General features: G+C 38.3%; 1 protein-coding gene across 1 annotated transcript in view; it reads left to right on the forward strand.

Annotated features, from left to right (window-relative positions):
* KATNBL1 (katanin regulatory subunit B1 like 1) overlaps window positions 1-19,290 on the forward strand; it is a 55,228-nt gene that overhangs the window by 14,927 nt on the left and 21,011 nt on the right. The window lies entirely within an intron of this gene.

Consider the following 19,290-nt stretch of genomic DNA (forward strand, 5'->3'; position numbering starts at 1 on the left):
CAAAGCTGACTGCATCTATAGTCGCTAAAGGAATACCACCTCTAGCCCAAAGAACAAGGACATACCATTTTAACTGTGTCTTTGAGAACATTGCAATATATATAGCCCACATATAAGCTTTGCTTATTGAGTCACTAGTTCTTATAACATAAAAGTTTAATCACATAGAAAAATAGAGAGGATGGTGGTATGAACATCTCAGTTACCCAGGTTCAGCAGTTACTAACATTTCTTGTTTCGCTGATTTTCTTTCTCTTTGCAAATCCTATACATCATCTCTTTTCATGGTATGATGTATATATCTCTGAAAGACTCGTTTAAAAAAAGATGTAACTACAGTATGATTCAACTAGAAATAATTAATAATGTCTTATTCTCATATACTGTTGGGAATGTAAAATAGTGTAAAAAACATTGGTGATTTTGTTATAAAGTTAAACAACACCTTCCATAATAGCTTTTCCATTCCTTAGGTCTTTTCCCAAGAGAAATGAAAGTATCTGTTCATCCTGAGACTTGTACATGACTATTCATAGCAATTTTATTAGTAATAGCCAAAACTGGAAACAATCCAAATAGCTATTAGCAGATAAATGGATAAACAAATTGTGGATATCCATACTTCTCTGCAATAAAAAAGAATAGACTATGTATATATAGCATGGATTATTCTCAAAATAATTATGTTGAATGAAAGAAACTATCCCCTTCCAAAAAAGAGAGTATATACTCTATGAGTCTGTTTACATAAATTCTAGAAAATGTAAAATAGCTTATAGTGACAGAAAGCAGATCAAGTGGTTGGGGAGAGATTAAAAAGGAACAGAGGAAATTTTTGAAGGTGAAAGAGTCACTATTGATAATGGTTTAATGGCGGTATATGTACGTACACTTTTATTTTTTTATAACTTTTTATTTAAAGTTTTTTGACCTCACTGGGTCTTAGCCGTGTGTGGGTTCTCTCTGCTTGTGGTGCCCAGGCATCTTGTTGCGGTGGCTTCTCTCTTGCAGAGCATGGGCTCTAGAGTGTGTGGGCTCAGTAGTTGTGGCACACGGGCTTAGTTGCCTCATGGCATGTGGGATCTTCTTGGACACAAGCTCGTGTCCCCAATATTGGCAGACAAATTATTTACCACTGAACCACCAGGGAAATCCCATACATACACTTTAAATGTGTGAAGTTTGAAAGTGAAAGTGTAGTTGCTCAGTTGTGTCTGACTCTTTCCGACCCCATGGACTGTAGCCGGCCAGGCTCGTCTGTCCGTGGAATTCTCCAGGCAAGAATACTGGAGTGGGTTGCCATGCCCTTCTCTAAGGGATTGAACCTGGGTCTCCTGCATTGCAGGCGGATTCTTTGCCATCTGAGCCATGTTACTTATACTTTAGAGTTATAAATAATTATTCTTAACATCACATATCCAGTTGATATTCAAATTTCCCTGATTCTTACACATCTTAACAGTTTTGTAAAAGTAGGACAGATATATTTGGTTGATACAGCCTCTCTTAATATGCAGATTCCTCCTCTTTTTTTCCTTGCAAAGTATTTGTTGAGGAAACTGAGTTTTATGCCCTAAAAAATTTCTATATTCTGGATATTTTATAATTCCATCCTTATAGTGCTTAGTGGGTTCCTCTCTGTATTTCCTCTAAACTGGTAGTTGGTAACAGATAATTGAGGCTTGCACTCAGGTTAAATATGGTTAGGTTTTTTGACAAGAATACTTAATAGTAGTGTTTTGTAGTATTTCTTGTTGTACGTATCACGTCATTGGGACATCAGGAGGCATATAATGTTTGGTTGCCTCCTTTGTAATGTTAAAGTTGATTAGTGATTTGGATATTGTCAACCTGATTTATCCATTGTGAAGTTTTCCATCAGCTTCTGAATCTATTTTTTGCTTTCTATTCATGTTCAAATTGAATAACCATTTTTGAAGGAGAACTGACAATACAGAAATAAGGAAAGCTCTCGATACTGATTTTTGAGTTCATAAGTTTATTTTGTTTTTACAATGGTTCATTAATTAGGAGCTTTCCTTCATTTCATTTTCACAATTTCTTGTTTTTCTTTAGGACTTAGATCTAGTGTAACCTGAGACATATTTCTGTGTATTTCACTGCCCCTCACCTTAGATGTGCTGCTACTGCTTTTTTTTTTTTCCTTTTAAGCAGTCTGTGCTATTTTTATTTTATAGCTCTTAATTGTTTTATATTTATTGACTTTCTTTCCCACCAGGCTATGAACTTCTTGAGAAATAAGGTGTATACTTTTTTTTTTTTTTGGCCACACAGTATGTGGGATCTTAGTTCTCCAACTCAGGATCAGACCCTCTCCCCCTGCAATGGAAGCATGGAGTCTTAACCACTGGACTGCCAGGGAAGTCCAGGCAACACATCAATCTTGACACATAGTGGGTTCTCAGTAAATGCATGTTGAATTGAATACATAGCTTACTTGTCTTTAATTACTTAAAAAATTAACCTTAAAAACTAGTATACTTTGATCATGATGATACTAATATGCTCCCTGTTGCTCTGTTGAGTTTGTCTGGATGATCTTGTACATTGATGTAAATGAGGATGTTGAAGTCCCGATACCACATTCTCAGTTTCTCCCTTTATGTCTATTAATATTTGCTTTATATATTTAGATCTTCCTGTCTGCAGGTTTTCTAATTTTGGAGTCAAGCAGGTAAATACACATACATTTTCACTTTGATAGAAGGGTAAAATGAGGCTCAGACATTCCCAAGTAGCTGGGTAAGTGGGAAAGCTGGGAAGATGAACATGGGTCTGTTTGACCTAATCTTTTAGCTACACTTCCCTTTAAGGTTGAATGAGTCTTTAAATTTTCACCCAGATGGTGAGTTGTAATTCCTACTGCTACACTTACCTTTAAGGTTGAATAAGTCTTTAAATTTTCACCCAGATGGTGAGTTGTAATTCCTACTGCATAGTGAGCAGAAAGATTTCTAGACAGCTGAGTGCGGCAGAAGGTGCCTGGAGGTCTTTGCAGGTTAAGATTTTAACTTCCTTTGGCCTCCAAGTGAGGGCAGTCACCTTGCATCATTGCACTGGGAAGGCATCGAGGGCATCTTGTGTCCTCAGGGCTGGATACAGCCCACATGGATGAGTAGAATATAGAGAAAGCCAGAAGGGCAGGCCTCAGTAATCACCTGTCAAACAGATACATATTCCAGATGCTTTAAAGAATGTTTCTGGAACCTCTAGGCCTGAAGTGTGGACCTCAGTTTCTTGGCGAAAAAAGAATGGATGTGAGCCCAGTGAGCCTTATTTCTCAGTTCCATCAAGTGAGTTCTGAATATCCAAGGAGCCTAGTGAAAAGCTCATAATGACGTGTGCTCTGCACCCCAGTTTTTTCAAGTCAGGTTATTGAGATATTATATATGTGGTCTTTGACATATGCACAGATGTATAAATACTACCACAGTCAGGTATAGAGCATGTCCCTCACCACGAAAAGTACCCTCTTAATCTTTGTAGTAACATCTCCCTTCTTCCAGACTTTGGCAAAAAATTGATATTTTTGTTTCCCTGTAATTTTGCTTTTTCTAGAAGGTCAAAAATGAAGTATAGTATATAGCCTTTTGAATGTCTCTCTCATTTAGCATAATGCATTTGAAACTTACTCATACATCATGTTTTTCAATAATTTTTTTCCTTTTTTATTACTGAGTAGTTGATACAGAAAATAAATCTAGAAAACTAAACGTTTTAACTGGGCCAAGATGAGGGTTACCATACATCCGAATTTGCTTGGGATGGTTTATGCTTCTTGACCCATAATAATTTTTAGTCGTATTTTCTTTTATTCTCAAATGTGTCCTGGTTTGCATGATAAATTGTATGGTTGTTGTAAACTGAGTGACAAGATACGGTCATAGTTCATTGCTCTACAGTTCTGTCAGATTTGCCTTCCAAAATACCAGTCATATATATTTACACTTAACATAAATATGAGTGATAATAGCAGTAGTAACTTGCATGTAATCTTATTTTGAACTTTGCAACAGTCTTATTTTGTGTTTGAGAAAACTGATTGAGAATAGAATAAATTCTGATCTGTTGATCACGAGATTGAAAGTGATTAAAATGTGCGTTGTCTCTCTCTACATTTACCCTTAATAACTCCTACTAGTTGAGACACAGTTTAGTGTATTGGTTAAGAGTGGAGGCAGTGGTGACAGAATGCCTGAGTTCTAGTCCTAACTCTTACTGCTTTTTTGCTGTTTGACAAATTGTATAATCTTTCTGTCCTTCAGTTTTCTAGACTATAGAAAGGGTGTAATATGATGTAAGTACAGTGCCTATGGCTAGCATGTGGTAAGCTTTTGATAAAGGGTGCTATTATTTTTAATTATATTACCATTATTTCATTAACACTGTTGCGATGAAACCTCCCTCCCTCAACAGAAAACCTCCCTTTCCTCCATGTAAAAAAATATAGTAAGGAATATTTTGCTCAGCTTTCCTTAAATTAAAAAAATTATTAATCTCTAATAGTATCATTAGGATGGTTATATATAATACTATTATTATGATTATGGAGGCCTTCAATATTTAGATAAATAGTTTAGTCTTGATGTAGTAAATCAATTCTGCAAACTCTTTCTTGGAACATCAGCATCTTTCAAATTTTACATGTATTGGTCAAAATTTTAAATTTTTTTAAGAAGTAGGATGGTGGTTGAGTTTGGGAATCAGTTAAATAAAATTTTCAGGGTCCCTCAGAGCCTTTTTAATGTATTTAACTAATTTCCAAGCAGTAATTTAACATCTAACAAATCTAAACTTATGTAAACAGAGTAAAATATTCCGTAAAATCTATGTGGATACTCTAAACATAATTTGGGAAATTCTGTAGTAAACAGTAGGAAATTTTTAGAGATTTAGGGATTTTACTATCAACATCATAGCTTGCAAAGACTGATTTGTAGGGACTGGAGAGACTGAAGGCAAGAAAATCAAATAATCCATACAGTAAGTAGGTTTGAAGTGATTGGGCTAGTGTTCTGACAGTGGAAAATGAAAGGTCCAAATGGATCCATGAAATACTTTGAAGAAAGATTCAAGAAGACATCATGATTGGGACCTCCCTGACAGTCCAGGGTTAGGACTGCATGCTTCTACTGTAAGGGGCTTGGCTTCAGTCCCTGCTCTGGAAACTGAGGTCCTGCATACTAAGGAGTGACCAAAAAAAAGAAAAAAAAAAAACGACTTAGTGATTGATTCAAAGGAAGGAGCGAGGAGTCAAAATAACTCCTAGGTTTCCAGTCTGAGAGAAATTTGATGCTAGTAATTTAATATTTGGTAGCTAGGAGGGGAGCCATTTGGCCCACCATTGGAAGAGATCAAAGAGGTTTGTTCTAGGTGTGTTGACTTGGACCTAGCAGTGGTAGATCAGGAAGTCAAATACATAGAAGTTAGAGGAGAGCCTGGACCTATGGAAAAAACTGAAGCTATGAAAGCCTATTTTTCCAATTTTAGTGTAGAGAGAAGAGAGTTGATAAAGGAAAAGTTGTCAGAAAGGAGTAAGGGAACAAGGAGAATCAAGGTAGTGCTATGTCCTGTGAACAGGAAGATTGAGGGCCTGAGGATGAAGTGATGAAAAAGCTGATGGTGGTGATGAAGAACGAGCAAAGTCTGTGGTGTTGGCTTGGCTGACCTCAGTGGGCATCATCGGTGGTCCAAAAGGCTCCCTTATAGCTTCAAGTAACCTTGAAGATACAGTTGTTTTTGTTTTTTTCTGATAAGAGGGCAGAATAAAAGCAAGGCTCTAAAGGGTTAAAGAGAAAATGGAAACTAAAAAGCACTCGTTGTAGAAATTTGGCAGGAAAGAGAGGTAGAGAAAGAGTATAGAAGTTGATAGGGGAAACCTGAGCAAGTTTGAAAGCAGAAGAGAAGAATCAGTTCAAAGGGAGACACTGAAGATAAAAAAGTGTGTGTGGGAGCTAAGTCCTAAGTGAAGTGAGAAGGCCAGAACTCAGAAAGTTGGATGGCCTTACCCTAATTTTGGAAAAGTTAAATTCCTATGAAATGTTACCTCTTTGTGTTGACACTTAGACCTTTCTCACTTTTTTACTATAAGGTACTTAAATAATTTAGCTGCTTTTTCATAAGACTTCTTTTTATAACCTCCTTAAGTTAGAATATTATTCAAACTGAAAATATTTCATAGTCATAGTAGAAAATAGAGAAGTGTGTAAATGAAGGGAAAAAAACTTACTGTAATTCTACCAGCATAAATAACTTCTATTAATGTTTGATAGAGCTCTTTTGAATGTATTGATTATATACATATACCTTTTGAAAAGCCAGAATTATACTGTACTTTTAGTTTTCTATCCTGCCTTTTATAATACTGTTATTTTTTTTTTTATTCTTCCACTTCACAAGACATTATTTGAAAATAGTGTTTTTAATATTCAGTAGTAAGTAACTGATCCCATTTCAGTCAGTTTTGGCATTCTCAATTCCTTTTTTATCACCTTGTTTTTTAACCTGATCCAAACTCCATTATTTGACTTAAGATACCAAAGCATTTATTTAGAGTCTGATAACTGAATTTAGGGGGAAAGAATCAGCATCTCCAGGCCCTAAAGACTGCCCCATAAAATCTCAATTTACCTTCTGTCCCTCTCTCCTGCACTGAAATTCTTGAGGGAAAAAGTCCATGTTCATTTTCCTTTTCATTTTGTGTGTGGCATCTGTCTCTTGGGGAAACCTCTGATTTGTCTTTAAGCCCTTTAAACTCCCTAATGGGCCCTGGAAGAGAGAAAAATGGTTGCCCTTATAGGATAAGGGAAGGGAAGGCTCCATTATAGTTTATGTTCATTTGTCCCTCTCTTGTCATCTCCTCAGAAAAATTGGCACTCTCATCTTATTTGACTATTTAGAATTGAAAATGGTGACTGTCTTGTAGTTGGGAATGAATTGGATTCAGTTAGTGAAATCAAAGATGTGGTAGAATAGCATAGATTCTGTGCCCTACATTCTGCCACTAGCTAGCTAAGTGCCTTTGGGCAAGTTACTTGATCTCTCTAGGTGGAAAAAAAATATTAGGCTGAAGCTTTAAATTTGAAAGCCTCTTTATATCTAACTACTATACAATAGGCAATGGCACCCCACTCCAGTACTCTTGCCTGGAAAATCCTATGGACGGAGGAGCCTGGTAGGCTGCAGTCCAGGAGGTCGCGAAGAGTCGGACACGACTGAGCGACTTCACTTTCACTTTTCACTTTCATGCATTGGAGACGGAAATGGCAGCCCACTCCAGTGTTCTTGCCTGGAGAATCCCAGGGACGGGGGAGCCTGGTGATGTCTCTGGGGTCGCACAGAGTCGGACACGACTGAAGCGACTTAGCAGCAGCAGCAGCAGTATACAATAGTGGTGAGTTTTAAGCCTCAAGACTCTGAGGGAATACAGTTCACGCTCTTTGTGATGAGAGTGATTCTATGGTGGTGATTGGAGGAGAATCACTGATACCAGGAATAATTATTATTATAATTCTATGTACACCTATGCAAAGTTTTCAAGATGAGGAATGAAATTGCCCAGTTAAGTTGCAGAGTTAAACACAGTGCAAATAATTGATATGCTGTAGCATACTGATGTAAAAAGAAAGCTGTAACTTATTGGAGACAGAAGTCCAGACATGTTTCATTTATGTATGATGAGCTTTTCTCATTGTTGTGAGTAGATGAGAAGTATCTAAGTAATATTTAAAATTATTTAGTCTTTTGATTTGATAGCCTTTGTAAGATTATCCCAATAGACCCCTTTTCATCTTTATGGTAGGAGATAAGTATTATGTAACAGAAAAGGAATTCATCCCTTCAGCTTCTTCTACAATGCCACTCATTTTTCTACCTTCTCAAGAAAATACCCATAAGCAATCACTTTATTGTCTTGATTTAAGAAAACATGCTCCCCTATATCCAAATTGAGAATAGTTATCTCTTGGCTTTTATTCTCTTAAGGCCTGTTTCCTTTTATTCTTTTTTTCATTAAAAGAGTGTCCTTTCCAGTTTCTTACCACTGCTTTCGACTACTCTTAGTCCTACTTCAGATTATTCTCTTTGCTTGTATTATCAAATGGAGTTTAGGAAACACCTAGAAACCTCAGTAAGTGCTTTTAGCTATTTGAATAACACTATTAAATGCTCTTGAGGAAAAGTATAATCCTGTGTGATAGCCCAGGAAAGTTCAGTTCAGTTGCTCAGTCCTGTCTTAACTCTTTGCAACCCCATGGACTGCTGCATGCCAGGCTTCCCTGTCCATCACCAACTCCTGAAGCTTGCTCAAACTCACATCCATCAAGTCGGTGATGCCATCCAACCATCTCATCCTCTGCCATCCCCTTCTCCTCCTGCCTTCAATCTTTCCCAGCATCAGGGTATTTTCTAATGAGTCAGTTCTTCGCATCAGGTGGCCAAAGTATTGGAGTTTCAGCTTCAGCATCAGTCCTTCCAATGAATGTTCAGGACTGATATCCTTTAGGATGGACTGGTTGGATCTCCTTGCAGTCCAAGGGACTCTCAAGAGTCTTCTCCAACACCACAGTTCAAAAGCATCAAATCTTCAAGGCTCAACTTTCTTTATAGTCCAACTCTCACATCCATACATGACTACTGGAAAAATTATACCTTTGACTAGATGGACCTCTTTTGGCAAAGTAATGTCTCTCTTTTTTAATATGCTGTCTAGGTTCGTTATAGCTTTTCTTTCAAGGAGCAAGCGTCAAATTTCATGGCTGCAGTCACTGTCTGCAGTGATTTTGGAGCCTCTCAAAATAAAGTCTCTCACTGTTTCAATTGTGTCCCCACCTATTTGCCATGAAGTGATGGGACCAGATGCCATGATTTAGCTTTCTGAATGTTGAGTTTTAAGTCAACTTTTTTACTGTCCTTATTCACTTTCATTAAGAGGCTCTTTAGTTCTTCGCTTTCTGCCATAAGGGTGGTGTCATTTGCGTATATGAAGTTATTGATACTTCTCCTGGCAATCTTGATTCCAGCTTGCACTTCATCCAGCCTGGCATTTCACGTAATGTACTCTGCATAGAAGTTAAATAAATAGGGTGACAACATACAACGTTGACATACTCCTTTTCCAATTTGAACCAGTCTGTTGTTCCATGTCCAGTTCTAACTGTTGCTTCTTGATCTGCATACAGTTTTCTCAGGAGGCAGATCAGGTGTTCTGGTATTCCTATCTCTTTAAGAATTTTCCACAGTGTGTTGTGATCCACATAGTCAAAAGCTTTGGCATAGTCAATAAAGCAGAAGTAGATGTTTTTCTGGAACTCTCTTGCTTTTTTGATGATCCAAGAGATGTTGTCAATTTGATCTCTGGTTCCTCTGCGTTTTCTAAATCCAGCTTGAAAATCTGGACGTTCACGGTTCACATACTGTTGAAGCCTGGCTTGGAGAATTTTGAACTTTACTTTGCTAACATGTGAGATGAGTGCGATTGTGCAGTAGTTTGAATGTTTTTTGGCATTGCCTTTCTTTGGGATTGGAATGAAAACTGACCTTTTCCAGTCCTGTGGCCACTGCTGAGTTTTCCACATTTGCTGGCATATTCAGTGCAGCACTTTCACAGCATCATCTTTTAGGATTTGAAATAGCTCAACTGGAATTCCATTACCTGCACTAGCTTTGTTTGTATTGATGCTTTATGACCAACCCAGATAGCATATTCAAAAGCAGAGACATTACTTTGCCAACAAAGGTCCGTCTAGTCAAGGCTATGGTTTTTCCTGTGGTCATGTATGGATGTGAGAGTTGGACTGTGAAGAAGGCTGAGAGCCGAAGAATTGATGCTTTTGAACTGTGGTGTTGGAGAAGACTCTTGAGAGTCCCTTGGACTGCAAGGAGATCCAAACAGTCCATTCTGAAGGAGATCAGCCCTGGGATTTCTTTGGAAGGAATGATGCTAAAGCTGAAACTCCAGTACTTTGGCCACCTCATGTGAAGAGTTGACTCATTGGAAAAGACTCTGATGCTGGGAGGGATTGGGAGCAGGAGGAGAAGGGGACGACAGAGGATGAGATGGCTGGATGGCATCACTGACTCGATGGACGTGAGTCTGAGTGAACTCTGGGAGTTGGTGATGGACAGGGAGGCCTGGCATGCTGCGATTCATGGGGTCGCAAAGAGTCAGACACGACTGAACGACTGAACTGAACTGAACTGAAGCCCCGCTTGAGTTCAGACTCCAGGATTTCTGGCTGTAGGTGAGTGATTCCACCATTGTGGTTATCTGGGTCATGAAGATCTTTTTTGTATAGGTGTATTCTTGCCACCTCTTCTTAATATCTTCTGCTTCTGTTAGGTCCATACCATTTCTGTCCTTCATTGTGCCTATCTTTGCATGAAATGTTCCTTTGGTATCTCTGATTTTCTTGCAGAGTTCTCTAGGCATTCCCATTCTTTTTCCTCTATTTCTTGGCATTGATCACTGAGGAAGGCTTTATCTCTCCTTGCTATTCTTTGGAACTCTGCATTCAAATGATTATATCTTTCCTTTTCTCCTTTGCCTTTTGCTTCTCTTCTTTTCTCAGCTATTTGTAAGGGCCTCCTCAGACAACCATTTTGCCTTTTGCATTTCTCTTTCTTGGAGATGGTCTTGATCATTTACTACCAAATAAATGCATATGACACAAAGCAAAATGGAATGTATAGTGTAAAGATTCTTTGTAATGAGATTTTATTATTACAATGTTGATAATTTGTTTTCTTTTTTTAAAACTTTTGTATAATTTATATACTGTAAAATTTACCTAATTTAAATGTACAGTTCACTATTTATAAGTACACATAGAATTATGTAGTTACCAACCCAAATCTAATTTTAGAATATCTCCATTGCCCACCAAAGAGCCCTGTGCCCATTTGTGTTTATTCCCACTCCCAATCCAGCCCTAGGCAACCACTAATCTACTTTCTGTCTCTACAGATTTTACTTTTATGGACATTTCATATAAATGGAATTATGTAATATATAGTCTTTTGTGTTTGCCTTCTTTCACTTAGCCCAGGGTTCATACATATTGTGACATGTATTAGTATTTCATTTCTTTTTTGTTACTGAGTAATGTTCCAGACATAGTAATTTTTGTTTCTCTATCCACCAGTTGATAGACATTTGGGTCATTTCCACTTTTTGGATGTTCTGAAAAATGTTGTTATGAACATTTGCACACACATTTTTGTGTGGACATAAACTTTCATTTCTCATGAGTATGTATGTATGTAGGAGTGAAATTTCTGGGTTATACAGTAAATCCAGGGCTTCGCTGGTGGCTCAGTGGTAAAGAATCAGCCTACAATGCAGGAGATGTAGGAGATACAGGTTTGATCCTGGGTCAGGAAGATCCCTTGGAGGAGGAAATGGCAACGCACTCCAGTTGTCTTGCCTAGAAATTCCCATGGCCAGAGGACAGAAAGCAAAGAGGAACTAAAGAGCCTCTTGATGAGGGTGAAGGAGAGTGAAAGAGACGGCTTAAAACTAAGTGTTAAAAAAACTAAGATCATGGCATCCGGCCCCATTACTTCATGGCAAATAGAGGGGAAAAGGTGGAAGTAGTGACAGCTTTCCTCTTCTTGGGCTCTAAGATCACTGCAGATGGTGACTGCTGCCATGAAATTGGAAGACAATTGCTTATTGGCAGGGAAGCTAAGACACACTTAGAGTGTTGAAAAGCAGAAACATTACCCGGCTGACAAAGTTTTGTATAGTCAAGGCTGTGGTGTTCCCAGTGGCCACGTATGGTTGTGAGAGATGCACTGTAAAGAAGCTGGAGGGCTGAAGAATTGATGCTTCTGAACTATGGTGCTGGAGAAGACTTGAGAGTCCCTTAGACAGCAAGGGGGTCAAACCAGTCAATCTTAAGAGAAATCAACCCTGAATACTCGTTGGAAGGACTGATGCTGAAGCTGAAACTCCAGTATTTTGGTCATCTGATGGGAACAGCTGACTCATGGAAAAGTCCTTGATGCTGGGAAAGATTGAGGGCAGAAGGAGAAGAGGGCATCAGAGGATGAGATGGCTGGATGGTATCATCAATGTAATGGACATGAACTTGGGCAAACTTCAGGAGATGATGAGGGGCAGGGAGGCCTGGCATGTTGAAGGGGTCCATGAGATCGCAAAGAATCAGACACGACTGGGCGACTGAAGAACAAACAATGAAGAACTTTGATTTCTTACAAGTAAATATGTAGATGTGAAATTGCTGGGTCATACAGTAAATCTAGCGCTTCCCTGGTGGCTGAGTGGTAAAGAATCCACTTGTAGTGCAGAAGACGCAGGAGACATAGGTTTGATCCCTGGGTTAGGGAGATGCATTGGAGGAGGAAATGGCAACCCATTCCAGTATTCTTGCCTAGGAAATGCCATGGATAGAGGAGCCTGGAGGGCTACAGTCCATGGGTCACAAAGAGTCAGACACAACTTAACGACTAAACTACAACAACAACACGGTAAATCTATATTTAACATTTTAGGAAACTGCCAAACTACCATTTTACACTCCCACAGCAATGTGTGGAAATGCCGGTTTCTCCATATCCCTCTCAACATTTGCTATTGGTTGTCATTTTTGTTACAGCCATACAGGTGGTTGTGATGCAATATCTCATTGTGGCTTTTTGTGTGTTTGTTTTTTTAATTTAATTTTTATTGGAGTATTGTTGCTTTACAGTGTTGTGTTGGTTTTCTCTGTACAACAAAGTGGATCAACTATATATATATGTACACACATACATATATTCCCTGTCTTTTGGGTTTCCTTCCCATTCAGGTCACCACTGAACATTGAATTGAGTTCCCTGTGCTACACAGTAGGTTCTCATTAGTTAATCTAATTTATACAGAGTGTCAGTAGTGTATGTATGCCAATCCCAGTCTCCCAGTTCATCCCACTCTTCCCCTTTCCCCTTAGTTATCCGTATATTTATTACTCCAGCTTATCACTTTAATATTTAAACCTGACTGACTTTAAACCTGATCCCATCCTCTGGCTCCATGTTTTTATCTGTAGTTTAGCTGAAAGAAACTTATTTCCGAGTGCAGAGGGAAGACAGTTTGTCTAACGTTGGTGACCAGAATATTCTACCTGATTAAGGAAGACTGGTAAACAATTTTGAGATCTTGAATTGAAAAGTACTAATTATATTTCCCATTTCAAATATCTTCTGTTTCTCTTTTTCTTGCCTTTCTATGAATTATTTGAACACATTTTAAACATTACATCTTGATTTATCTATATTCTTTTTAGTGTATTTCTTGATATAGCAGTAGCAGTAGCTTCTAGCAAATAGTTCTAGGTATTACATTACACATCTGTATTTTATCATAGTCTGCTTGAGTGAAATGCAGAAACTTTACCTCCCTTTACGTCTCTTTGTCTTTCCCTACAAGATAATTGTCTTAAAACTTTCCACTACATGTATTTTGAACCACATCAAATAGTGTTATAATTTTTATTTCAACCCTCAAACATAATTTAACGTTATCATTTTTGTTTTATCTCCCTGTTGTTCTAAGATTCCTTCTTTAATTTCCTTTTATCTGATAATGTCTTGGTTTCTCCTTCACCCCTGAAGGATATTTCTTCCACACAGGAAATTCTGGGTTGACAGTTCTTTTGTTTTAGTACTCGATACATGCGCCACTGCCTTGGGACTCTCCCTCAGTTCTCTCCCTCTCTTCTCTAATAGGCCCAGGTATAATAAATCAGTTTCACTTATGTGAGGACTTCTCCCTTCAGTCTGCTAACCTGATCCAGTTGCTGTGTGCCTCTGGTGCACAGCCTTCATCATGGGATCTTTCTTCATAACCATCATGAGAATGGTTCTTGTCATTTTCCCCTGCTGGCTCTCCATTTCTTGTATTTCTAATTTTTTCCTATGACTTCTCAGATTGGTACAGGAAGAATTCGTTTTTGGAACTTGGAGTTTCTGAAGATTTTTATTTTCTGCATTTGCACTCAGGTGATGTTTAGTCAAGATATAAAAATTTAAGCTTCCTAAGAATTTTGAAGGTATTGTTCTGTCTTTACCATTTGTGCGTGACTTGCTTTGGGTTTGGTGGGGGGTGCTAATTTGTTCGTTGTTGTCTGGCTTTCCTGGTGCTCTGAAATGTGACAGTGATGTGCCTTGCGGGTCTGTTTCCATCTGCAGTGCTGACCGTTAGTGTGTGCCTGCGATTTGAGAATTCATGTTCTTCAACCATGAACAGTTTTCAGTTATTTCTTTGATTTCCTCTTTGGGTTTTTTCTGTATTCTTTCTGAAATTCTATTTATTTGGATGTTGCTGCCTATAAGCTAATCTGGGTTTTTTGTACATATGTGTATATTTTAGTCTTTTTACCCTAAGTTTTAGGAGATACCCTCAACTTTGTTTCCAACTTCAGTTGAGTTTTTCTGCCAGCTTAATTACTACATCCTATTTTTAATTTCCAAGAGTCTTTGTCAGTTTGTTTTTGTCTCATTTGTGTTTCGTGGATGCAGTTTATTCTTATCTCGTGAGGATTTTTTTGAAAGTTGGGTTTATTGAGGTATTTTACATACAGGAGAAATTTATCCTAATTACCACCATAATCAAAACATAAAACAGTTCTTTGGGGACTTTGACCATCACTGATGTCAGTATTTTTAGGGGTGTTTGTGTGTGTTTTTCTCTGGGACTAACTAGAGTTCCCAAAGAAACATCTTCTATACTCTTCTCTGGAGTATTTAAGCCTGGCTGCAAGCCTCTGTGAGGCAAGTGGTAGAAAGTTAGCGGTCTTAACATTTAATATGTAAACTTTCACTTGATCCCCCTGTTTAGAAAATGTTCCTCTCACCCTCATTTGTGCCTAATGTTTCCTATCGCAAAGACTGTTTTAGATTTTCCACATGGTAAAGCTCCAGACTTTTACTGGAATGGGGAAGGAGATCTAGGACTCTGTGTCTTAAATGGATGTTCATTCATTGTACTTGTTTCCAAGTGCACCTTTATCCCTCTTCTTAAGACCCTCAGTATTACCAGTTTCTAAACCTTTGGAGGATTCTGCTTTTCATCTTTCCTCACTGATGCTTTAGGGTTTGGCTTTCTCAGATCTGCTGTTTCTTATCCCTAAAGCTTTGCGTTTCCAAAATGTTGTTGTCATCACCTCATCTTCTGTTCTTTGTCCTTTTGGCAGTTATGCCTTTAAAATCTTCCTTACTGTCATTGTAATAGGATTTCAGGGAAAGGTAAATGTAATTGCATGTGTTCAGTCCATCATCTTTAAAAGTCCCCTTACAAAAAAAGAAAACAACCCTGTGGCCAAGATCCTTTACCGTCTTGTTTCTGCCTGTCTCTCCAGCCTCACTTATGACTCCACTGCAGCTCACCCCCAGCCTAAGCTCTAGTCACATGCATCTACTTAAGAGATTGCCAAACAGTTCATGTTGCTCATGCCTTTCAGTTCTGCACGTGCTGTTTTCTCAGTGTGCTGTTTGCCCTAGAAGACTCTCCTCACTGGAGCTTTGCTGACTTGCGTGGGTGCCCCTCTGTCAATGTGCTTATTGTATTACTGCAGTCATTTATTTGCTTTAATAAAAGTCTTATACTAGAGGTTCCTGAACTTGAGGGCACAAGTGGATGGGCTGTCCATGAATTAGCAGCAATAAATTTTAGAATACCTTGAAATTGATGGCAGAATTTCATGTGTTTGTACATATTTTTGGAAAATTCAGTTCAACTAAGTCAATTTTTTTTTTAACTAAGAATGTGCATTGGAAATATCTGTGGGGCTTCCTAAATGTATACTTGCTTTGGGCTTTTTCCCTGATACCTGCTGAGTTATAGGCTGAAATTAGGGTCCAGGGGAACTCCGTGGTGGCCCAGTGGTTAATGACTCCAGACTTACTGCTGAAGGCCCAAGTTCTATTCCTGATTGGGGATCTAAGATCCCACCAGCTATGCAGTATGGCCATTAAATAAATAGTAGTTTTCATGAAATTAGGCCCAGAAAGATGTATTTTCAAAAAGCTTCCTAAATGATTCGGTAGAACAAGACCTCCATCTGGCCTGGCATATAGTGAATACTCAGTAAATGTATAAAGAAAAGATGAGGGAGAAACTTGGGTTTCAGGCCATGACCTGAAATAAATTTGCTGTGTGAAACTTGAGTGCAAATGGGAAAATTACTAATTTCCTCTATTACATAAATGGAAATAAAAACAACTCAGTTGTGTCCAACTCTTTGCAGCCTCATGTCCTAGCCCACCAGGCTCCTCCATCCATGGGATTTTCCATCCATGAATTCTGGAGTGGGTTGCCATTTTGGATGTCAGGGGATCTTCCCAACCCAGGGATCAAACCTGCATCTCTTGTGTTTCCTGCATTGGCAGATGGATTCTTCACCACTAGCACCAACTGGAAAGCCCCTACAATAAATGAAGTCACAGCATCTTTTTTCCGCCCTTTGAATATAATTGGAGGAGTAACAAGGTGTGGGTTACTTTTTTCAAAAGTGGAAGAAAACTCTGGAGAGCTAGTTACATGAATGAAAGAAAAATTTAAAAATTAGATATAAAACAACTCAGATATATATAATCCAATTTTGGGTCCCCTGACTGCTTAGGTTGTATATGACCCAGTGATTTGATTCCAGAAATTTAGGCTTGAATGTGTTTGAATGTCAAGATACCACTACTATTAGACCTGATTTCATAAACTTTAAATTTAATACCTGGTTTGTGATAAGGAAAATGGGAAGATTGACATGTTGTCAAAAGTACATGCCATATTATTGTAACTGTTTGCAATTTAAGAAAGAGAACAGAATTGTAATTTTCTGGAATGCCCTGCCTCATGCTTCCCTCTGTGTTTAAGGCTTTAAAAAATGTTTAACTTAGAACTACATTCATATCTCAGAGATACTGCAGATTTGGTTTCAGACCACCTTAATATAGCAAGTCACACAAATTTTTTGGTTTTCTAATGTATATGAAAGTTTACACTGTACTACATGTAGTCCATTAAGTGTACCATAACATTATGTCAAAATGTACATGCCTTAACTTGAAAATTCTTTATTGCTGGTAATTCCCTGGTGGTCTAGTGATTAGGACTTTGTGCTTCCACTGCATCGGGCGTGGGTTCCATACCCAGATGGGGAACATAAGCTTTTGCAAGTTGTGCAATTTGGTCAAAAAAATAAAATAAAAATACTTTAGTGCTAAAAAAATGCTAACCATCATTGGAGCCTTCGACAAGTCATAATCTCTTAGCTGGTGGAAGTTCTTGTCTCAACGTTGATGACTACTAACTGATCAGTGAGGTGGATCCTGAAGGTTGGAGTGGCTGTGACGATTTCCTAAATAAGACAGCAGTGAAATTTGCCACACTGATTGACTCTTCCTTCACAGTTTCTCTGGCATGCAGTGCTGTTTCGTAGCACTTTACCCACAGCTGAACTTCTTTCAAAATTGGTGTCAGTCCTCTCAAATCCTGCCACTGCTTTATCAACTAAGTTTGTGCAATATTCTAAATTATTTTGTGTCATTTCAACAGTTTCCACAGCATCTTCACCAAGAGTTGATTCCATCTCAAGGACCTGCTTTCTTTGCTCATCCAGAAAAAGCAGCCCCTCATCTGTTAGTTTTATTGTGAAATTGCAGCAATCCAGTCACATCTTCCAGCTCCACTTCTAATTCCAGTCCTTTTGCTATTTCTACCGCATCTGTAGTTACTTCCTCTTCTGAAGTCTTGAACCCCTCAAAGTTGTCCATTAGGGTTGGAATCAACTCCTCCAAAATCCTGTTATTGTTGATATTTTGACTTCCCATGAATCAAGAATGTTTTGCAATGGTGTCTAGAATGGTGAATCTCTTCCAGAAGGTTTTCAGTTTACTCTGCTGTGTAGCCTTCCAAAATATATTTTTTTAAGTAATTATACTTGAAAGTCAAAATTGCTTCATGGTCCGTAGACGATTGCAGAATGGTTGTTGTGTTAGGCATGAAGACAACATGAATCTCATCGTATATCTCCATCAGAGCTCTTGGGTGACCAGGTGCATTGTGGATGAGCAGTAATATTTTGAAAGAAGTCTTTTTTTTTTTTTTTTTAACCTGAGCAGTCAGTCTCAACAGTGGGCTTATAAACTTCAGTAAACCATGTTGTAAACAGATGTGCTTTCATCCAGGCTTTTTTGTTCCACTTAGAGAGCACAGGTAGAGTTGATTTAGCATAGTTCTTAAGGGCCCTAGGATTTGGGGAATGGTAAATGAGCATTGTCTTCAGCTTAAAGTCATCAAACACGTTAGCCGCTAACAAGAGAGCCAAACTGTCCTTTGAAATTTTGAAGATAAGGTTTGACTTCTCTCCTAGCTATAAAAGTCCTAGATGGCATCTTCTTCCAACAGAAGGCTGTTTCATCTCCATAGAAAAATCTGTCATTTAGTATCGCCAATTAGCTAGATCCTTCTGGATAACTTGCTGTAGTTCTGCAACAGCACTTACTGCTTCACCTTGCACTTCTGTGTCAGAGAGATGACTTTTTCCCTTCAGTTCAGTTCAGTTCAGTCGCTCAGTCGTGTCCAACTCTTTGCGACCATGAATTAACCTCTGCTAGCTTCAAACTTTTCTTCTGGATTTTTTACCTCTCAGCATTTAAAGAATTAAAGAGAGTTAGGACCCTGCTCTGGAATACGTTTTGGCCTAAAGGAATATTGTGGCTAGTTTGAACTTCTATTCAGGTCACTAAAACTTTTTCATATCAGCAATGAAGCTGTTTCACTTTACCATTCATGTGTTCACTGGAATGATACTTTTTATTTCCTTCAAGAACTTTTCTTTTCTATTCACAGCTTAATTGACTGGTGCACATGGCCTGGCTTTTAGTCTTCTTACTTTTTGACATGCCCTCCTTACTATGGTTTATCATTTCTAGCTTTTGATTTAAGGGGAGAGACTTGTGACTCTTCCTTTCACTTGAACACTTAGAGGCCATGGTAGAGTTGTTCATTAACCAATTTCAATATTGTTGTGCCTTAGGGAATAGGGAGAGAGATGGGACTTGCTGGTCAGTGGAGCAGTCAGAGCACACACATTTATCAATTAAGTTTATTACCTTATATGGACACATCTTGTTGCTCAAAAACAATAGTAGTAGCATCAAAGAGCCCTAATCACAGAACATTGTAACAAATATGGAGAGGTATGAAATATTGTGAGAATTACCAAAATATGACACAGACACGAAGTTAACAAAATGCTGGACAAATGG

This window comes from Bos javanicus, chromosome 10, assembly GCF_032452875.1.
Source record: "Bos javanicus breed banteng chromosome 10, ARS-OSU_banteng_1.0, whole genome shotgun sequence".
Classification (NCBI taxonomy): domain Eukaryota; kingdom Metazoa; phylum Chordata; class Mammalia; order Artiodactyla; family Bovidae; genus Bos; species Bos javanicus.